Source organism: Palaemon carinicauda, chromosome 40 (assembly GCF_036898095.1).
Source record: "Palaemon carinicauda isolate YSFRI2023 chromosome 40, ASM3689809v2, whole genome shotgun sequence".
In the NCBI taxonomy this organism is placed as follows: domain Eukaryota; kingdom Metazoa; phylum Arthropoda; class Malacostraca; order Decapoda; family Palaemonidae; genus Palaemon; species Palaemon carinicauda.
In genome coordinates this window covers 4,986,956-5,002,481 of record NC_090764.1, presented here as the reverse complement: position 1 = coordinate 5,002,481, position 15,526 = coordinate 4,986,956, and the positions used below count along the sequence as shown (strand labels likewise).

Here is a 15,526-nt window from a genome sequence, read left to right as displayed (position 1 = left end):
TAATGGGAGAAGGAAGGAAATTGGAATAAAGCATCATTGATTCTCCAAGACAGCGTAGTGTTCAAAAGAAGGGAATGCAACTCGAAAAGGATATTTACTACAACGGAAAATGCTACTCGACGAATCAGAATAGCAGGAGAATAGTAGAGGAAGAAGTATAACTACTATATTAAGACATATTATTGTACAGCTATTATAAAGAGTAAATAAAGTAATTAACATTTCATATATTTTTTATTGTCATATTTATTCTTGTTTTGAACTACTTGTTGTAAATATAACATATCCACGAACTTGAGCATATTGTACTTCTGTCTACTCTTTAAATCCCAGTGGTCACCCCCCTCTCTCTCCCCCAGCTGCCAGTGTTGCTCTCGCTCTCAAAGTGGCCTTTTAGTGTGAATCTGCAGTTTCACTCTCTATGCAACCTCTCAAGGTCACCTGTGTAATGTCCCTCTGTTGCTCTCTGCAGTCTGTGTGGTTTCTCTCTATACGGCCTCTGTTTCTCTCTACAGCCTCTGTGTGGTGTGTCTCTCTCTATGCGGCCTCTGTTTCTCTCTCCAGCCTCTGTGTGGTGTGTCTCTATGCAGCCTCTGTGTGGTGTCTCTCTCTATGCGGCCTCTGTTTCTCTCTGCAGCCTCTGTGTGGTGTCTCTCTATGCGGCCTCTGTGTGGTGTCTCTGCAGCCTCTGTGTGGTGTCTCTCTGCAACCTCTGTGTGGTGTCTCTCTGCAGCCTGTGTGTGGTGTCTCTCTCTATGCGGCCTCTGTTTCTCTCTCCAGCCTCTGTGTGGTGTGTCTCTATGCAGCCTCTGTGTGGTGTCTCTCTGCAGCCTCTGTGTGGTGTCTCTCTCTATGCGGCCTCTGTTTCTCTCTCCAGCCTCTGTGTGGTGTGTCTCTATGCAGCCTCTGTGTGGTGTCTCTCTGCAGCCTCTGTGTGGTGTCTCTCTCTATGCGGCCTCTGTTTCTCTCTGCAGCCTCTGTGTGGTGTCTCTCTATGCGGCCTCTGTTTCTCTATGCAGCCTCTGTGTGGTGTCTCTCTGCAGCCTCTGTGTGGTGTCTCTATGCAGCCTCTGTTTCTCTCTACAGCCTCTGTGTGGTGTCTCTCTCTATGCGGCCTCTGTTTCTCTATGCAGCCTCTGTGTGGTGTCTCTCTGCAGCCTCTGTGTGGTGTCTCTCTCTATGCGGCCTCTGTTTCTCTATGCAGCCTCTGTGTGGTGTCTCTGCAGCCTCTGTGTGGTGTCTCTCTCTATGCGGCCTCTGTTTCTCTATGCAGCCTCTGTGTGGTGTCTCTCTGCAGCCTCTGTGTGGTGTCTCTCTATGCGGCCTCTGTTTCTCTATGCAGCCTCTGTGTGGTGTCTCTCTGCAGCCTCTGTGTGGTGTCTCTCTGCAGCCTCTGTGTGGTGTCTCTCTCTATGCGGCCTCCCAGTCTCTCTCTCTGCAGCCTCTGTGTGGTGTCTCTCTCTATGCGGCCTCCCAGTCTCTCTCTCTGCAGCCTCTGTGTGGTGTCTCTCTATGCGGCCTCCCAGTGCGTGTCTGCAGCCTCTGTGTGGCGTCACTCACTCTTCAGCCTCTCTAGTCAAAGGACACGTGTATTAATTATTTCTGGTTTGTTGGTTTATGCTTTTAATTTTCTTGTTTCAGTTGCGATGGTATCTTTTTTCCCTTTCCTGAAATGCAAAAAAATTATTATTAGAAACTTCATACTCCGGATGTGTCTAAAGTAAACTGGTATAAATCAAACAAAACGGCCATATCTCAAGTAAATAGAAAATTAAAATATTGAAGTTTAAGCAAACTTCTACAAGTTTTATCTGTACATTTAAAAAAAAAAATTGTTAATTGGAGACATTTACCTAAACTCGCTCAAGCAAAATTAAACATACTAACTTTCCAAAGACTTCAAAATTTCTTGTATCAGTTTAGGTCCATTAGAGATAAACTGTCCTAAATCCTTCAGCAAGATTTATCGAACAAAGGTTTTTATCTATCCACTTTTAACCAAAGCTTTTAAGAAATTTCCTTTACCTGCAAACTGAATGAACTAAAAAAATAAACCAACAAAGTTGTCAAGTTTAGAAATATGAAACTAATCCAAACAATCTTATTTCCATCTAGTGAAACCACTCAACATCTATATTCACAATTTAAACTGTCTCAAACATTTAAAACTTCAAAAACTTAGAAAATTATTTAAAGTATTTTATCATTTACTATCTAGAAATCGTTAGGATGTTTTTAAATATCCTAAAATGTTTATTAAAGATAAACCCATACTTCCATTACTCTACCCTACTAGTTAATTATGCCTCCTTATAACGGTAAAGGACCATACTAAAGACCAATTATAGTTAAATTAATCTCACTACTTGGTCACGAGGAGCACACTTAAGACACTAAGTCAACGGCCAAGTTCAGAGGTTGGTCAACAAGATGGCAGAAAAAGTAACAAAGGCATAATTATTTCCTTGTAAATATACGGGTTTTGTAAAGGTGAGATTTGTAATACATTAGGGCTAGACATGCAAAGGCTATGAACAAAAGAGAAAAGGGTTATCTAAGATTTCAAACCTGGATTACACACATTTGGACTAATTGGGTTACCAAGGATAGGAATGGAATATTGCAAGGAGATTGAGAAAATATTTTGAACTATTGGATACTGAAAATAGAGAATGACAAAGGGTGGAGCAGCCAGTGATGGAGATACAAAATACTGAAGTGAAGCGGGCGTTACGGAATACACAAGTTAAATAGTGCCTTGTAAAATTAAAAATTTTTAAAGCACCAGGTCCATTACCGTTTCAAATTGAGGGAGAGGAATGGATGCCGAATTTATTAAGAGCAATATGGGATGTATTAATGCGTAAAGACTCAGATGAGTAATGGTATATATATTCAAGCAGAACTGACGTCATGAATAACTAAAGGAATTAAACAGCGCATGATTTGAATGTGTCAGGATACTATTGAGAGAAAGATCGGGAGAGAAGTATAGATTCATGACGAGAGGGGGCCTGTATGTCATAGTAAGGCAGAAAGATTGGGAGTGAAGTATGGATCCATGAGGAGAGAGGGCCTTATGTCATAGTTAGGCAGAAAGATTGGGAGAAGTATGGATTCATGAGGAGAGGGGTCCTGTATGTTATAGTAAAGCAGAAAGATTGGGAGAAGTATGGATTCATGAGAAGAGGGGGCCTGTATGTTATGGTAAAGCAGAAATATTGAGAGAAATATGAACTCATGAGGAGGGGGCCTGTATGTTATAGTAAGGTAGAAAGATTAGTGGAGAAGTATGAATTCATGAGGGGAGAGGGCCTGTATGTCATAAGGCAGAAAGATTGAGAGAGAAAGAAGTATGGATTCATGAGGGGAGAGGGCCTGTATGTCATAAGGCAGAAAGATTGAGAGAGAAAGAAGTATGAATTCATGAGGGGAGAGGGCCTGTATGTCATAAGGCAGAAAGATTGAGAGAGAAAGAAGTATGGATTCATGAGGAGAGGGGGCCTATGTTATACTAAGGCAAAGATTGTGAGAGAACTACGAGTTCATGAGGAGAGAGGGCCTATGTTATAGTAAGGCAGAAAGATTGGCAGAGAAAAGTATGGAATCTGGAGAGGGGGCCTGTATGTCATAGTAAGTTGGAAAGATTGGGAGAGAAGTATGGATCCATGAGAGGGGGCCTGCATGTCATAGTAAGGCAAAAAGCTAGGGAGAGAAGTATGGATCCATGAGAGGAGAGGGCCTGTATGTCATAGGAAGGCAGAAAGATTGGTTGAGAAGTATGGATTCATGAGGAGAGAGGACCTGTATGTTATAGTAAAGCAGAAAGATTGGCAGAGAAAAGTATGGAATCTGAGGAGAGGGGGCCTGTATGTCATAGTAAGTTGGAAAGATTGGGAGAGAAGTATGGATCCATGAGAGGGGGCCTGCATGTCATAGTAAGGCAGAAAGTTAGGGAGAGAAGTATGGATTCATGAGAGGAGAGGGCCTGTATGTCATAGGAAGGCAGAAAGATTGGTTGAGAAGTATGGATTCATGAGGAGAGAGGACCTGTATGTTATAGTAAAGCAGAAAGATTGGCAGAGAAAAGTATGGAATCTGAGGAGAGGGGGCCTGTATGTCATAGTAAGTTGGAAAGATTGGGAGAGAAGTATGGATCCATGAGAGGGGGCCTGCATGTCATAGTAAGGCAGAAAGTTAGGGAGAGAAGTATGGATTCATGAGAGGAGAGGGCCTGTATGTCATAGGAAGGCAGAAAGATTGGTTGAGAAGTATGGATTCATGAGGAGAGAGGACCTGTATGTTATAGTAAAGCAGAAAGATTGGCAGAGAAAAGTATGGAATCTGAGGAGAGGGGGCCTGTATGTCATAGTAAGTTGGAAAGATTGGGAGAGAAGTATGGATCCATGAGAGGGGGCCTGCATGTCATAGTAAGGCAAAAAGCTAGGGAGAGAAGTATGGATCCATGAGAGGAGAGGGCCTGTATGTCATAGGAAGGCAGAAAGATTGGTTGAGAAGTATGGATTCATGAGGAGAGAGGACCTGTATGTTATAGTAAAGCAGAAAGATTGGCAGAGAAAAGTATGGAATCTGAGGAGAGGGGGCCTGTATGTCATAGTAAGTTGGAAAGATTGGGAGAGAAGTATGGATCCATGAGAGGGGGCCTGCATGTCATAGTAAGGCAGAAAGTTAGGGAGAGAAGTATGGATTCATGAGAGGAGAGGGCCTGTATGTCATAGGAAGGCAGAAAGATTGGTTGAGAAGTATGGATTCATGAGGAGAGAGGACCTGTATGTTATAGTAAAGCAGAAAGATTGGCAGAGAAAAGTATGGAATCTGAGGAGAGGGGGCCTGTATGTCATAGTAAGTTGGAAAGATTGGGAGAGAAGTATGGATCCATGAGAGGGGGCCTGCATGTCATAGTAAGGCAGAAAGTTAGGGAGAGAAGTATGGATTCATGAGAGGAGAGGGCCTGTATGTCATAGGAAGGCAGAAAGATTGGTTGAGAAGTATGGATTCATGAGGAGAGAGGACCTGTATGTTATAGTAAAGCAGAAAGATTGGCAGAGAAAAGTATGGAATCTGAGGAGAGGGGGCCTGTATGTCATAGTAAGTTGGAAAGATTGGGAGAGAAGTATGGATCCATGAGAGGGGGCCTGCATGTCATAGTAAGGCAGAAAGTTAGGGAGAGAAGTATGGATTCATGAGAGGAGAGGGCCTGTATGTCATAGGAAGGCAGAAAGATTGGTTGAGAAGTATGGATTCATGAGGAGAGAGGACCTGTATGTTATAGTAAAGCAGAAAGATTGGCAGAGAAAAGTATGGAATCTGAGGAGAGGGGGCCTGTATGTCATAGTAAGTTGGAAAGATTGGGAGAGAAGTATGGATCCATGAGAGGGGGCCTGCATGTCATAGTAAGGCAAAAAGCTAGGGAGAGAAGTATGGATCCATGAGAGGAGAGGGCCTGTATGTCATAGGAAGGCAGAAAGATTGGTTGAGAAGTATGGATTCATGAGGAGAGAGGACCTGTATGTTATAGTAAAGCAGAAAGATTGGCAGAGAAAAGTATGGAATCTGAGGAGAGGGGGCCTGTATGTCATAGTAAGTTGGAAAGATTGGGAGAGAAGTATGGATCCATGAGAGGGGGCCTGCATGTCATAGTAAGGCAGAAAGTTAGGGAGAGAAGTATGGATTCATGAGAGGAGAGGGCCTGTATGTCATAGGAAGGCAGAAAGATTGGTTGAGAAGTATGGATTCATGAGGAGAGAGGACCTGTATGTTATAGTAAAGCAGAAAGATTGGCAGAGAAAAGTATGGAATCTGAGGAGAGGGGGCCTGTATGTCATAGTAAGTTGGAAAGATTGGGAGAGAAGTATGGATCCATGAGAGGGGGCCTGCATGTCATAGTAAGGCAGAAAGTTAGGGAGAGAAGTATGGATTCATGAGAGGAGAGGGCCTGTATGTCATAGGAAGGCAGAAAGATTGGTTGAGAAGTATGGATTCATGAGGAGAGAGGACCTGTATGTTATAGTAAAGCAGAAAGATTGGCAGAGAAAAGTATGGAATCTGAGGAGAGGGGGCCTGTATGTCATAGTAAGTTGGAAAGATTGGGAGAGAAGTATGGATCCATGAGAGGGGGCCTGCATGTCATAGTAAGGCAGAAAGTTAGGGAGAGAAGTATGGATTCATGAGAGGAGAGGGCCTGTATGTCATAGGAAGGCAGAAAGATTGGTTGAGAAGTATGGATTCATGAGGAGAGAGGACCTGTATGTTATAGTAAAGCAGAAATATTGTGAGAAGTATGAATTCATGAGGAGAGAGGTCCTTTATGTTATAGTAAGGCAGAAAGGTTGGGTAAGAAATATGAATTCATGAGGAGAGGGCCTGTATGTCATAGTAAGGCAGAAGGATTGGGAGTGAAGTGTGGATTCATGAGGGGAGAGGGGGGCCTGTATGTCATCGTAAAGCAACTAGTTAGAGGCTAGAGAGAAACCAGAAGCTCTCATGTGCTTTAGATCTAGAAAAGGCCTTTGATAGAATATCAAAAGTTAAGTTAAGTTTTGGTGCTTGAAGAAGAGTTGAAGTCCTGGAGAAGTTGTGTTACAAGGGTACAGATGTACAGATGTACAAAAGAAAAAGTAAAAATAGCCGTTTGAGAAAAACCTTTGAAATAAGTATATGATTACACCAGGGGTTAGCATTAAACCAGTTGTGTGTGTGCTGGTCATGGTGTTAAGAGATCAGAAATTAATAGTTGTGGGAGTTGATATATCCAGATTTGGAGATGCTGCTGAAAATAACACTTCTAGAGAAGGGTTGCATTGGCAAGAGACTTTGGAGGGGGGTGGTATGAATGTGGGCAAGAAACTGTGGTAAGCAGTAAGTTAGGTACGGATAGGATACCTACACAAAAGCTGTTATAAAACCTGTGGAACAATTCATTATACTTGGGAGGATGCAAGGCTGTAGGGGTAGCAGTAAAAATGCCAATGAAGCTAATAGTCAAGATTTATAACAGTGATAAAACCAATGTGTATATATGGATCAGAAACGTGAGCTGCAAGACAGGAAGCAAAGCTTGAGATGAGAATGGAGATGGATTATAGCAATATCACTGCTTGAAAGATTGGAAAATAAGAATGGCAGGCGTAGTAAAGATTACAGAGGTAATGACATGTATGACATGGTGTAGGCACATGTTGAGGATGGATGGTGGGAAGGTGCGAGCAAGGCCTGGGAGGAACCTGTTATGGGGAGAAGATCGAGAGAAGGCAGACAATTATGACTAAGATTAGGAGAAAAGCGATATGGAGAGAAGAGGTTTGGTAGATGAGGGCACAGACAACAGACCCCTTGAATGTATGGATTAGCGATAAATGTCCAAGGCATTTAGTTATATTCCACTTCTCAACCCAAGTAACTGCCATGTCTTAGGTCGCTTTTGATAATGTAGGCCCAATTCATTCAATGTCTCCCTTTAGTCTAAAGAACACAAAGTTGTGCCGTAGCCTATGGATTTTTTTATTAGTGCTCATAAACTTAATTTTAATTCTCGACAGTAATTCCATTAACTTTTCAGAGTTAGATTGTCTAAATTAACGCCAAATATCATAAGTCTTACACTGCAACATAACCAGAGATGTGTTTGTGCTGGCTTGAACGATATTTCATTAAAGTTCAAACTTCCAGAATTCTTTACCAAGACAGGATGCCAAGCAACTTATGTCACAACTGGTATTACCAGCATTAATTTTAAGACAAATTATTTCCTTTTAACAAAACACCGTACTCAAGTCTTAATTGAATGGATCAATTAGTAGGAAGGAATATCTTCTAAGCTGTTAGTTTTAGTTTAAATCTGTTATTGGACATTGTAGAGTTTTAAGGATTATGAACACAATCTTGTTACATCAAAACAGAATATAGGCTTAATGATAAACCCAATTATTCACTAAAATGAAAAAAAATTTGAATAAGGACTTTAAAACTCCAAACATATTTAGTAAACAGCTCTCCAATAAAAGTATAATACATTTCACCAACACCCTCAGTAGGATTTACATGCAGTATAGGATTAATGAAAACTTTTGTAAGAACAGATTAGTTTACTAGATCAAAATCAAACAAGTTTCACATACTTCATTCAATTTCCGGGATTCTGTGATTCTGCATCACCAATAAAAACTAATGTTCGATTTCCTCTTGCATGTCATTATCCGAGGATTTAAATAATTTCAATCTGCCAACCTGAAATTTACAAGAATTAATAACTAATAGTTTATCTATTCCTTTAAATCATGTTAAATTTGTTTAAGTATTTAGTTAAACATTGAAGTGCTAAATATGCAAGTCAAAGTACAAAGCCTACATTATCTTTAGAAATTGTTTTGAATAAACAAGAATATCTAATAGTTCATCTATTCCTTTAAATCATGTTAAATTTGTTTAAGTATTTAGTTAAACATTGAAATGCTAAATATTTAAGTCAAAAGTACAAAGCCTACATTATCTTAAGAGATGGTTTTGAATAAACATTACAAACTTTACAATATATTTTAAGTCAAAACATCAGATGTATACACAATACAAACAATTTTATACCTTAAAACATTGAAGTAGGATTTTTATCCAACTGATAAATTTAGGATAACTAAAAGTAGGTTTGCTAACAATTTACTGGTGTAATTCTACGCAGCCATTACTTCAAAAACATTTTTCCGGTCGTTGCAATCAAGTGGTGTAGCGAAGTAGGTGTAAGTAGTTCAATTTTTCCATCAACACTACCTGAAAATTAAGCAGAGATTAATATACAAATTTGGTGAACTTAAAAACCAAAGTTAATCTACTGTAAAAAAAAAAAAAAAAAAAAAATTCAAAACCTTGATAGGTAGATTAAATTTAGTAATTTGTATTTTTCTCAACTATTCAAGCCAGAACCCTTTAATAGGAAAATTATTTCAGTGAAGCTGGAATTGTTCTGGTAGTTACTGGTTGGTGCATGTAAGCCCTTTTTACCAGACAAGCAACTGAACAGCCACTTAGGCCTTAGCCTATGACTTGCTAAGCAGTTGAGGCAGGAAGCTTGTAACTTACCAAGTTTTCTTATTATTATTTAATATTACCTAAGTTTATTGAACTTTTTATAAATTACCTTGTGAAATCTACTTAATATGGAGATTAGAACTGGTAGAATCTTTTATTAGACCTTAAAGGAGCACTAAGTGAAATCTGACATTAGCTAGGTAAACTGATAGAAAATTCTTGTCTTCCTCTCTTTACAACTGAAAAAATTCTGCAGCCTTTACTACAAAAATAGTAAAGGCTAACCAATAAAAACGCTAACTTCATGAAATTGAAGAATATAGCACAATATTCGGAAAGAAACAAACTTAAGTTAACCAAAAAAGTTTTTAAAACTTGTTCTAATATAATTAAAAATAACCAAATTACTTTAGAAAATTATAGTGGAATGTCCTTCTGCTACATTTTTTAGTATTCACTAAATTGTATATTAAGACATTGCAAAATAAGAAGAAATTGGGATAAACTTGACCATCCAGAAACCATTTCTATTTACAATATTTACCTCCTTCAGGACCATTACGTACTGATGAGAGCAACACCCAGTCATTCATCTTTACAAAACCTTACCATAAGCATTAAAATTCACCATAGAGCACTAGCATTTTGTTTTGATTTTTGTAGTGATGCCTCCTAATTGTTCACTATCAACTTCACCATAGGAATCATTTAAATACCAAACCTACACAAGCTATTCCCAGAAGCAGTACCAAACACCACCTTACTTTACCCTATGAAAATCTTGACTTAATGGCCATTCAAAATATGTGGAGCAAAGCCAGTGAAACTTACAAAATTTACGAAATTTATTCCTCCAAAATAAATACGCTCCGTAACTCGTGCAGCCAGAACTACTTATGCTCCACACCTCATCACGCCAGAGAATATCTATGCTTTGCACCTCTCTCCACCTGAAAACAACCACACACTGCACATTACATTCCACCATAAAGCCTCTACCGTGTCCCTTGCATTTAGCTAGAAAGCCCTTACACTCAGTGCCGCTTACATTTCGTCAGAAACCCTTTACTTTCAGTGCCCCTCATTCCGCTAGAAAAAACTACATCACTAGAAAAAGTACTCTCCATACCTCATGCATTCCACCAGTATACCTCTACCCTCCACACCACATTCTGTTAGATACACTATATTCTCCCAGAACTACTCATCAGTTCCACACCTCTTGCATTCTGCCAGAAAACTTCTGCACTTCACCTCTTGCTTTCCACTAGAAAAACTATCTGCCAAAAAAAAAAATCTATGCGCCAAGCCTATTGCAATCTGCCAGAAAATCACATTCCACAAGAAAAATGCTGCCAGAAAGCTCTTACACTGCGCACCTCTTACATTCCGCCAGAAACCCTTACACTCCAATGTGTTTGGTTGACGCTGGTCACATTCTGCCAGACAACCTTCATATTACGCATCTCATTCCAGAATAACTTTGCCACACCTCTAGCTTCTGCTGGTAAAACTCTACCCTCCACGCCTCTTGCTACTACCACAAAAATTAAACACTGCCAGAACACTAATGCTCTACTACTATTGCATTCCACCAGAAAATCTCTACACTATGCTCCTCATTCCACTAGAAAACTACGTTCTGCGAGAAAAAAAATCAATGCTTTAAGCCTCCAACATTAACTGGAAACCACTACACCTCTCATTCAATTAGAAAAACTAACGTTTGGCCACAAAAAAGTCCCCACCTCTCATTCTGCCAGAAACCCTGTGCTCCATGTGCGTCTGATTTACGCTAATTGCATTCTACCAGAGAATCTTTACATTCTCCACCTCTCATTCCACTACATTCTGCCGGAAAAACTTCACGCCTCCCATTCCGTCAATAAACCTCCACCCTCCGAACCTCCTTCATTCTGTTACAAAAACTACATACTGCCAGAAAACCACTCCACACCTCTAGTATTCCACCAGAAAACCTCAAGCACCTTATTCCACAAAGAAAAACTACTTCCTGTCTGAGAAATGATACATCGAGCCTCTCGCTTTCTGGCAGAAAACCACTACGCTGTGCGCCTCATTTCACTAGAAAAATTACATTCATCTCCGCACTTCACATTCAGATAGAAATCCTTTACACCACGTCAAGATAGAAATCCTTTACACCACGTCAAGACAGAAATCCTTTACACCACGTCAAGACAGAAATCCTTTACACCACGTCAAGACAGAAATCCTTTACACCACGCCAAGAAAGAAATCCTTTACACCACGTCAGATAGAAATCCTTTACACCACGCCAAGAAAGAAATCCTTTACACCACGTCTAAATAGAAATCCTTTACACCACGTCAAGACAGAAATCCTTTACACCACGTCAAGACAGAAATCCTTTACACCACGTCAAGACAGAAATCCTTTACACCACGTCAAGACAGAAATCCTTTACACCACGTCAAGACAGAAATCCTTTACACCACGTCAAGACAGAAATCCTTTACACCACGTCAAGACAGAAATCCTTTACACCACGCCAAGAAACAAATCCTTTACACCACGCCAAGAAACAAATCCTTTACACCACGTCAAGACAGAAATCCTTTACACCACGTCAAGACAGAAATCCTTTACACCACGTCAAGACAGAAATCCTTTACACCACGTCAAGACAGAAATCCTTTACACCACGTCAAGACAGAAATCCTTTACACCACGTCAAGACAGAAATCCTTTACACCACGTCAAGACAGAAATCCTTTACACCACGTCAAGACAGAAATCCTTTACACCACGTCAAGACAGAAATCCTTTACACCACGTCAAGACAGAAATCCTTTACACCACGTCAAGACAGAAATCCTTTACACCACGTCAAGACAGAAATCCTTTACACCACGTCAAGATAGAAATCCTTTACACCACGTCTTACATTCTGCTTGAAAAAACTTTACTGCCAAAAATAATTCTGCCCGAAAAAAAAGTTTTATACCTCTCCCATTGTGCCAGAAACCCTCTACACTTCGTGCCTCTCATTCGGCTATAAAAAATTCTCTCGGAAAAGCTGGGTTTCACGCCTCTCCCATTGTGCCAGTAAACCTCTACACCCGTTCCTCTCATTCCACTAGAAAAACTAAATTTGGCCAGGAAAACTAAATTCTGCCAGAAAAATCGTCTCACTCATCTCCCATTGTGCAAGAAAACATACACTCCGTGCCTCTTTCCGCTAGAAAAAGAATTCTGCTAGAAAAAACTATGCTCCATGCCTTTTGCATTTTTGCCAGAAATGCCTCTACATTTTGCTAGAAAAACTACATCAAGAAAAATTACAGCATCTCATTCCACCAGAAAACCTCTAAACTGCTCTTCTCAATCCACTAGAAAAAAAATTCTTCCAGAAAAACTTAAACTCCACTGCCTTCGCATTTCACATTCTGCTAGAAAACCTCTATGCTCCACGCCTCTTGCATGGAGCATAGAAAAGCTACAAATTCTCATTCTACCAGGAATGATAAATGCATTTTCGCTAACAATTGAAGTATATTGATTCAAGAACTAAAGTATATAAATGGTCTAATACTAGGGTGTAACTATTCCCAGAACTTTTGGATCAAACACTGAAAATGAGTTAGCCTTGCAGACTACACTAAAAAAGGAGGTTTACATTTAGTATTTAGCTATTACAGTTAAAGAGCCAGATCTGTGTGTAGGCTATGATTATCAATGCTATGCAGATATATCTATCGAATTTCAACTATTTCTAAACCTTGTAACAATTCCTAAAATTTACAGACTGCTAAGCTTTCCAGAAAATGTGTATCTGAAAGTTTACATATGGTTATAGAATGAATCAAACTCCAAGATTTGTGCAAAGCTGAAACAATGATTCGAAACTAAACAGTTTTTATGCTCAGAAAATAAACACTGAAATTAAAACCATTTCAATTAAAAAAAAAAGCAATTTTAGCCACTTAGAATATACTATAATAGTCACTGGCCGTCTAAGCAAGAAGTTAAACTAAATACGTTAATCAGTTATCAGTTCATGCAAATATGCTAAATGAAATAACCATGTCCTTAAGACCGATAAGATAAAATTTGTTAATGACCAAGTTCAAAGACCATTAAAAAAACTATCTTGAGTAAAGGCAATACAACATTTAGAATGTGGCAATGTCATTTGTATAGCTGTTGCTACTAAGGACACTATGCTGAAACAACACTACTATGGGAATTAATGTGATCCGAACAGGGCGTACTGATGAGTAACTGGCAAGCGCAAATCAATGCAAATGCTTGTAAAGGGTAAACATTTTAGGATGCAACTATAATTTATATGAATATAAGCTGAACAGTCCTTTAAGTACCCCATCTCTCACAGATAAGGACTCGTGTATAGTTGCACTAGTGGAACAATCTAATGCCCAAATGACTATTCTAATTTCTGTTAATCCGAACAAACTCACGCTTCCAAAGTTTCTTAGCTAAACTATTTTGCTATTAAGTCTGAATGATAAATATTTCCTATACAGTAGAACTATTAAGCGAATATATAAAATAACAGGCTGTTCATTAGTTTAACTGTTCTTTGCAAATAACATTAACACCCTGCAACTAAAGATAAACCTTTAAGCTAAGTTCATGAAAATAATTTCAGTATCAAAACCGTATCAACAAAGGAAATAAAAAAAAATTGGAAGTCTGCAGTTAGAGAGTAACTAATCACTAATAAATTACTTTTAAGGGCTGTTTTCCTGACCCTATCACACAGGGGAACTAGTGTTCAAAATTTAAATCTAAAATACCAATACAGTACTTCGAAAACTAAAATTTGGGATTTAAAAAAAATCACTAATATTATTCCGTCCCTAAAAGATCTACCGTATGAGCGAATCTTATAACCCATATACATTCAGTATTGCAGGAATATCTGTGGGCTGACCTAACAAGATCAGGATGTGGCTTGGCTATGCTAACTGAAACCTTTATTTTCCTAAGGATACTAAAGACCCTACATGTACTTGAACAAATTTTCCTTACCACAAAGCTTGAATTCAATAAACCATAAAAAGCACTAAGTAATGAACGATGAAAAAAGGTACCAAAGCAAAGATTACGAAAAATTAAAAAGTTCACTTAAAAGTGAGATTAAACTTATTCGAAAAAATAAAAGTTCGCTTAGAGAAAGTGAAACCAAAATTCCAAGCACAAAATATGAAGTATGACAACCCAGTAACAATTCAAGACACTTATTTACAATACTTTTCAATAAACTGATTTAGGTTATTCGGAACTATAAACTTTCGAAAACTAGACAGTTCGTATTCCATAAAAAATACCAATATTATCATGATACCTGACGGAAAACCGAAAACACTTCTAAAGGATCCATTGAATCTAAAAAAAAACTAGAGCATTTTGAAAGGATCCATTGAACCTTGATAGCAACAGGTGACTCCCGCTTCAATTGTCAGTAATGGGTGGAGCCTCCGATACAATACCTTATAATGAAATGAAATTAAAAAGTTTTGATAGAATTTACTAGTCCTGCCCCATCACACGGTATGCTTTCATGATAAGATTTATAAATGGCCAATGCTTCCGCTCCAGTATCAAAACTTACGAGTTCACAAAATTGCTATGATTTAAGTTCTGAATATAAAATATCACAATTGGAAACTATTCCGTTCGAATTTTGGCCATAGTCGACTTGCAAAATTTAAAAAATGCTATGCAGCATTTTAAAAGCATAAGTAAATTCAGATAACTTTCTTACGAACTCTAAATATCACTAATAATTAACCAGCAAATTAACAAAATTATAGAAATAAACCTGCAAACCGTTGTAGCAAAAGAATTAATTTCACTAAAGTAACCATCGAAGTTAAAAATTTGACAATCCAAGACAAAATAAAAAACCAAATTACTCACTCAATATAACCTTTGCACGTATAACTTCACTAATAAAGACTAAATGGCAGCCATAACATTCTCTGCCTTCCTCTACCGCTAGAATAGAAGCCTCCAGGAACAAGAACAAGGATGTCAAACATAACAGAAGACTTAGATCATCCTTTTTCGTCCTTGTAAAATAAGTAACGCCATCTATATGTAAGTTTCATGACTTTTGGATCTGGCTCTGGCGTCCTTGGGAAATAAGTATCGCCATCTATGTTCAAGTTTCATCACTATTAAAATGAGATATTTTACTGTATTTTATTTGATTAGATAATTTACTGTCAAGATATTTCTATATTATTTACCCTAATAAAAAATACTGATTTTTTTCTAGCTGGGATTTTGTAGTATAATGAGATAACTTATCTGAAATTGTCTAGTTGCTAAGGAATTGATAGGCAGAAAAAATATTAGCTAAAATTTCGTAGCCAATTGATACACTAGCTTATTGTGATTAATTCATAATGGACTTATAAAATTCACGCTAAAATATGAATTTGAAGCTCTGATGAGTGAAAAGAAAGACAGA

At 38.5% G+C, this 15,526-nt stretch overlaps 1 long non-coding RNA gene across 2 annotated transcripts; it reads right to left on the bottom strand.

Moving 5' to 3' along the window:
- Window positions 1-1,551: 1,551 nt before the first annotated feature.
- LOC137632008 (uncharacterized) lies at window positions 1,552-15,100 on the bottom strand. 2 transcript variants are annotated; one of them, XR_011041996.1, is made up of 4 exons: window positions 14,971-15,100; window positions 8,602-8,784; window positions 8,139-8,247; window positions 1,552-1,667 (listed from the first exon to the last, which is right to left on the bottom strand). It is a non-coding gene; the product is annotated as an uncharacterized lncRNA (long non-coding RNA). The 2 variants fall into 2 exon arrangements; XR_011041995.1 differs by lacking the exon at window positions 1,552-1,667 and having other exon boundaries at window positions 8,097-8,247.
- Between the last annotated feature and the right edge of the window lie 426 nt (window positions 15,101-15,526).